This window comes from Bubalus bubalis, chromosome 16 (assembly GCF_019923935.1).
Source record: "Bubalus bubalis isolate 160015118507 breed Murrah chromosome 16, NDDB_SH_1, whole genome shotgun sequence".
Classification (NCBI taxonomy): Eukaryota; Metazoa; Chordata; class Mammalia; order Artiodactyla; family Bovidae; genus Bubalus; species Bubalus bubalis.
Genome location: NC_059172.1, coordinates 31,156,699 through 31,164,158, shown reverse-complemented (window position 1 = coordinate 31,164,158; position 7,460 = coordinate 31,156,699).

The following is a 7,460-nucleotide window of genomic DNA, read 5'->3' as shown; positions in this document are numbered from 1 at the left end:
CTGTGGAAGGAATGTGAACAATTACAGTCACAGAGTATATACTGTGATGGATTAAAAAAATGATCACTATCTTTCAATCCTCCTTGAATCCATACTCTTGAGTTGTGACCCTGCCATTCCTCCCATCAAAAGATGGAGACGATTTCTCCATTCCTTAAATCTGAAGTGGGCTTGTGACATTCTTGGCCTATGGAATGAAGCAGTGGCACTATTAAGCCTCAAGATGCATGTTTCAGTTCTTCTTGAAATCCTGTGTGGCTCTGAAGCTTAGAAAGGTCTGGCCTAAACACATAGACTTGTATGTAGGTCACCAACTTCAGAGTGATAGTTGGAACTTCGGACATTTCACCCAGAAAAAGTGTGTAAAATCTATGACATTGGCTGAGATCAGAAACCTATTTTCCAGTCTCTGCAGGATGCTTCTTCCTGCTTTCTTCTTGTTGTCTCCTGTGTCTGCAAGCTCTTTCCTCTTTTCTCTACCTCTAGCTATTCTTTCAAGGCTCCCACCAATTGTTTAGAGCCCTTCCTGGATCCAGCAAAGATACCCCTCTATTCCTGCAGCATTCTATACTTACTTTTACTACTGCAATTCTATTGCATTGTAATTGTTTTTGTCTTTTAAAATATGTGGGTTATGTCTTACCAACTTTTTGTTCAGGGTCCTGCTCCTGGTAGGTTGAAAGTAAAAGTGTTAGTCACTCAGTCGTGCCCAACTCTTTGCAATCCCATGGACTGTAGTCCATCAGGCTTCTTGTCCATGGAATTCTCTAGGCAAGAATACTGGAGTGGGTAGCCATTCCCTTCTCCAGGGGATCTTCCTGATCCAGGGATCAAACCTGGGTCTCCTGCATTGCAGGCAGATTCTTTACTATCTGAGCCACCTGGGAAGCTCTGGTTACTAAATATTTATACAGAAGGAGAAAGGGACTGCCATTTGGGAGACCTGAGTATTAGTCCCAGATTTGCCCCTGAACTGCTTTGTAAATCAAAGGATCACTGCTCTCTGGACCTTAGTTTTCTCTGAATACAAGTAGAGAGGACTCCTGACTGAAGACTAAGATTCACTGAATGAATATTAACCAGGCACCCTCAGGTCATGGGGGAAAGACAGCAGGCAGAAGAAGATGACTTGGGTTCTGCAGGAATCCACTCTGTGGACTCAAGTTGATCCCCAACCTGACCCTCAGACTTTCCTAGTTAGTAAAGAGAGATGCTTGCGTTGAATTTGGATTCTGATCCCTGTCCACTAGGGGGAAACATTGCAGATGCGGGAATAGCAAACAACTGAAAAAAACCCTCTAATCCAGTTACTATTTTTTTCTACCCTTGCTCCCTGCCCACTCTCCTACTCTTTCCCTACTCCAACTTTCCTAATTTAGCCTCAGGTTGGTTTCTACCCACCCTTCCAACTCCAGCTCATGACTTTGCTGCAGCCAGTCTGGCAGGAAGGCCTCCAGCAAGTCTCAAGTCTCCCTGGTTCCCAGTTGTCACCCATAGATTTTCTTTGCTTTGAGTTGAATTTATTCATATACCAAATATGCCTCATCCCCTTTGCTTATTCACAGCCTACTTGCCCTTGTAATGCAGCTCAAATTCCAATTCAGTTCACTTCAGCTGAACATTTCTTTTCCCCTGAGGGCTCATTTATCCTCTTGGCTTGGTTCTGGGCTCTGGGGAACTGCACTGAGTCAGCCAATTCCAGCCCTTGGGAGCTCACAATCCACTGGGAGAGTCCGACACACTCAGAAACCATTTCCTCGTGGCGTGGGAAGTGCTGTAACAAAGGGAGTTCTGGCAGGATGGAGTGGGGCCCTGCCCACTGTGGTTGGTGGGGTGGGGGTGGGTGACAGGCAGAAAAGGCCTTTTTTTTTTTTAAGATTTTTTTGGTGTGGACCATTTTTAAAGTCTTTATTGAATTTGTTACAATATTGCTTTTGTTTTATGTCTTGGTTTTTTGGCTGAGAGGCATGTTAGCTCTCTGACCAGGAATCAAACCCACACCCTCTGCATTGGAAGGCAAAGTCCCAACTGCTGGATCACCAGGGAAGTCCCCAGGAAAGGCTTTTTGGAAGAGATGATGCTTGAGTTGAGGATTAAGGGAGCAGCTGTTCATAAAGCAAAAGATGTCAAAGTGTTAGGGGAAACACAGTGACTGAAACCGCCCAACCTGGCCAGGCACCATAGTAACCATTTGCCTGAGTTATTTTATGACAGAAGGTCCTAGTAAGGAACATGGAACTAATAAGCCACCACCAACTGAAAGAGTTCAGGAAAGATCAAAAGGAGATGCCACGTGTCCCAGCACCTCCCAGAATCCTTCTCGCTGTCATCCATCTTGGCTGAGCAATGCATGTGCCACCGGGAAGGACCCTGAGTCAGAATAATTGTCCAGATACAACCCAGAAACTAAGCCCATCACCATAAAACCCAGCACAGAGAGTCATATGGCAGAGCAGACCTCCCAGTGTCCCTTAACCTCCTGCTCTCAGTCCAGGCAATCTTCCCAATAAAGTTTTTTGCTTTGTCAGCTTGTGTGTCTCATCAGACAACTCATTTCCAACTGTTAGACAAAAGCCCACTCTCGGGCCTGGAAGGGGTCTCCCTTCCTGCAACAAGAGTGTGCTGTAGGCCAAGCCCTCTTCCTGACACCTGTTGTGCTGCCCCCATGTCAGTTAGAAATCTCACCTTTTTCTACTCTGGGCTGGCATACATTAATATTATTTATATATTAAATTTTATACATTAAATTTATATAATATATTTATATTTATTATAAAATTTATATTTTTATAAAAATTTATATAAACAATATAAAACAAAATTTATATTAAAATAAAATTCAGACAAGTTGAAGAAAGTAGGGAAAACCACTAGACCATTCAGGTATGACCTAAATCAAATCCCTTATGATATACAGTGGAAGTGAGAAATAGATTTAAGGGACTAGATCTGATAGAGTGCCTGATGAACTATGGACGGAGGTTCGTGACATTGTACAGGTGACAGGGATCAAGACCATCCCCATGGAAAAGAAATGCAAAACAGCAAAATGGCTATCTGGGGAGGCCTTACAAATAGCTGTGAAAAGAAGAGAAGCAAATAGCAAAGGAGAAAAGGAAAGATATAAGCATCTGAATGCAGAGTTCCAAAGAATAGCAAGGAGAGATAAGAAAGCCTTCCTCAGCAATCAGTGCAAAGAAATAGAGGAAAACAACAGAATGGGAAAGACTAGCAATCTCTTCAAGAAAATTAGAGATACCAAGGGAAATTTCATGCAAAGATGGACTCGATAAAGGACAGAAATGGTATGGACCTAACAGAAGCAGAAGATATTAAGAAGAGGTGGCAAGAATACACAGAAGAACTGTACAAAAAAGATCTTCATGACCAAGATAATCACGATGGTGTGATCACTCACCTAGAGCCAGACATCCTGGAACATGGAGTCAAGTGGGCCTTAGAAAGCATCACTATGAACAAAGCTAGTGGAGGTGATGGAATTCCAGTTGAGCTATTTCAAATCCTGAAAGATGATGCTGTGAAAGTGCTGCACTCAATATGCCAGCAAATTTGGAAAACTCAGCAGTGGCCACAGGACTGGAAAATGTCAGTTTTCATTCCAATCTCAAAGAAAGGCAATGCCAAAGAATGCTCAAACTAATGCACAATTGCACTCATCTCACACGCTAGTAAAGTAATGCTCAAAATTCCCAAGCCAGGCTTCACCAATACGTGAACCGTGGACTTCCAGATGTTCAAGCTGGATTTAGAAAAGGCAGAGGAACCAGAGATCAAATTGCCAACATCCGCTGGATCATTGAAAAAGCAAGAGAGTTCCAGAAAAACATCTATTTCTGCTTTATTGACTATGCCAAAGCCTTTGACTGTGTGGACCACAATAAACTGTGGAAAATCAGATTCTGAAAGAGATGGGAATACCAGACCACCTGACCTGCCTCTTGAGAAACCTGTATGCAGGTCAGGAAGCAACAGTTAGAACTGGACATGGAACAACAAACTGGTTATAAATAGGAAAAGGAGTATGTCAAGGCTGTATATTGTCACCCTGCTTATTTAACTTACATGCAGAGTACATCATGAGAAACGCTGGACTGGAAGAAACACAAGCTGGAATCAAGATTGCCGGGAGAAATATCAGTAACCTCAGATATGCAGATAACACAACCCTTATGGCAGAAAGTGAAGAGGAACTAAAAAGCCTCTTGATGAAAGTGAAAGAGGAGAGGGAAAAAGTTGGCTTAAAGCTCAAAATTCAGAAAACGAAGATCATGGCATCTGTCCCATCACTTCATGGGAAATAGATGGGGAAACAGTGGAAACAGTGTCAGACTTTATTTTTTTGGACTCCAAATCACTGTAGATGGTGATTGCAGCCATAAAATTAAAAGACGCTTACTCCTTGGAAGAAAAGTTATGACTAACCTAGATAGCATATTGAAAAGCAGAGACATTACTTTGCCAACAAAGGTCTGTCTAGTCGAGGCTATAGTTTTTCCTGTGGTCATGTATGGATGTGAGAGTTGGACTGTGAAGAAAGCTGAGTGCCTAAGAATTGATGTTTTTGAACTGTGGTGTTGGAGAAGACTCTTGAGAGTCCCTTGGATGGCAAGGAGATCCAATCAGTCCATTCTAAAGGAGATCAGCCCTGGGATTTCTTTGGAAGGAATGATGCTAAAGCTGAAACTCCAGTACTTTGGCCACCTCATGCGAAGAGTTAACTCCTTGGAAAAGACTCTGATGCTGGGAGGGATTGGGGGCAGGAGGAGAAGGGGACAACAGAGGATGAGATGGCTGGATGGCATCACCGACTAGATGGACATGAGTTTGAGTCAACTCCGGGAGTTGGTGATAGACAGGGAGGCCTGGCGTGCCACAATTCATGGGATCACAAAGAGTCGGACATGACTGAGTGACTGAACTGATATTTTATATTATATATTTATAAATTATATATATTAAATTTATATAATATATATATAGTATTATGGGAGCTTCCCTGACGGCTCAGATGGTAAATAATCTGTCTGCATAGGTGCCCCAGGTTTGATCCCTCAGTCTGGAAGATCCCCTGGACAAGGGAACGGTACCCACTCAAGTATTCTTGCCTGGAGAATTCCATGGACAGAGGAGCCTGGCAGTCTAGAGTCCATGTGGTATTATATTAATGTTGGACCCAGCTCTTTGGAAATTGTCTATGGGGTGATTAGGAAGGTGAAGGGGATCTAAAAATCAGGTCACACATGGAACAGTTACTGAATTACGCATATTCAGACTGAGGGGAAAAGCCTTCAAGTGTCAAGGAAACAGAGTTTTGGATAACATTGAGTTTTCAAGTGCAACCGAAGAATAGAAGCTGCAGGAAGCAGATTTCAGCTGAACATAATAAAAACTCTCTACTAGTCTTTCCTTCAAAGAGAGTAACTTGTCTTGGCAAGTTGTCACTGGAAAAGTTCAAATCTTTATCCCATTTGGTAGTCAAATGGTAGAAAATGATGAGATTGGATAAGATGACCTTCGAGGTTTTTTCCAGTGGTGGATTCTCTCATACTTTCCGTGCCCCCACCATCATCTCTTGGCGACTTTCTGCTTAAACCCTCCCATGACTCTCATTATTTACTGACTGAAGTCTAAGTTCTGCAGCACAGCACACAGGGCCCTCTCGCCAGTCTCTGCTCACATCCCTGCTCCCAACATGGCAGTACTGAAATGCTCGTGGTTCTCTGCATGCGTGTGCTGTGTCTGTGCTTAAGATGTCCCTCCTCTTCCTGTGCCCGAGCTTTTACTTACTCTCCAGTACTCTGGCACTGCAGTGAATTGTCACCTTCTGTCTGTACCACAGTTTCAACTGGTGAGTTAACCTCCTGTCACTGTGTCTTGACGGAAGGGTAACTGCAGCACGCTGCCTCCTGCCGCCATTCAGAAGGAAGCTGAGGGGTCAGATCCTTCCATTACCAGGGTCTAGTTTCAGCCAGGAGGCAGGCATGTGACAAGAGTCCAGGCCACTGAGGCCTTCTCTTCAGGTGCTTTGAATTCAAAGTCATCAAGAATAAATACAGGTGATCTGGTGGTGTGGGGCCGTGGGAACAGTGTTCTGATCCTGCTGTTCCAGCAGTAACATGGTTGCTGTGTCTTTTTTCCTACTTCTTAGCCTTCTGCAGTGCCCTTGGTTCCTATGTATTTCTGGGTCAATAAATATTTATAAAATGAATGAATGAAGCAGAGAGATAAAGGTCAAAGACATAATCTAAAGCAAATCACATGTAAGACTGGTCTATTTAATGATTAGAACTAGAGGTAAAGACAGGGAAATAAAGATAAACAGGAGAACAGTCACATCACTAACAGGAATGAAGAAGTGCTATTTGGAGAAGACAAGAGAGGAAAGATGGAGAATAAATAAAACATTTTTATTACAGTGAAAGTCACTCAGTTGTGTCTGACTCTTTGTGACCCCATGGACTATACAGTCCATGGAATTCTCCAGACCAGAATACTGGAGTGGGTAGCCTTTCCCTTCTCCAGGGGATCTTCCCAACCCAGGGATCGAACCCAGGTCTCCTTCATTACAGGTGGATTCTTTACCAGCTGAGCCACATGGGAAGCCCAGAAATACTGGAGTGGGTAGCCTATCCCTTCTCCAGCAGATCTTCTCAACCCAGGAATCCAACCAGGGTCTCCTGCATTGCAGGCGGATTCTTTACCAACTGAGCTATCAGGGAAGCCTTTTTATTATAATCCCTCCTCTAATACATCTCCATCTAAATATACATGAATTCTCCCTTGGGGATGATAACAGTCCCATTGCTATTTTAGGTTGAGTTATCTTCTTGGTCCCTGTTTTAGGTGGGTCTCAGGCCAATGGACTTGTCCTTACCTTCAGAGGCTGTTAAAGAACTTGTCAAACACAGGTGGCCAATAGGCACAAGAAAATATGCTCACCATTGCTAACTATTAGAGAAATACAAATCAAAACTACAATGAAGTATTAGCTCACACTGGTCAAAACAGTCATCATCAAAAAGTCTACAAATAATAAATGCTGGAGGGGGTGTGGAGAAAAAGGAACCTCCAACACTGTTGATGGGAATGTAAATTGGTGCAATCATTATGGAAAACAGTCTGGAGGTTTCTCAAAAAACTAAAAATAGGGTTGCCATATGATCCAGCAATCCTACTTCTGGGCATATATCTGGAGAAAACTAATTCAAAAAGATACATGCACCCTAATGTTCATAGCAGCACGGTTTACAATGGCCAAGACATGGAAACAACCTATGTCCACGGACAGAGGAATGAATGAAGAAGACATGGTATGCATATAAAATTGAGTATTACTCAGCCATCATAAAGGATGAAACAATGCGATCTGGAGCAATGTAGATGAACCTAGGGATTATCACACTAAGTAAAATCAAAGGCAAGTATCATATGATATCACT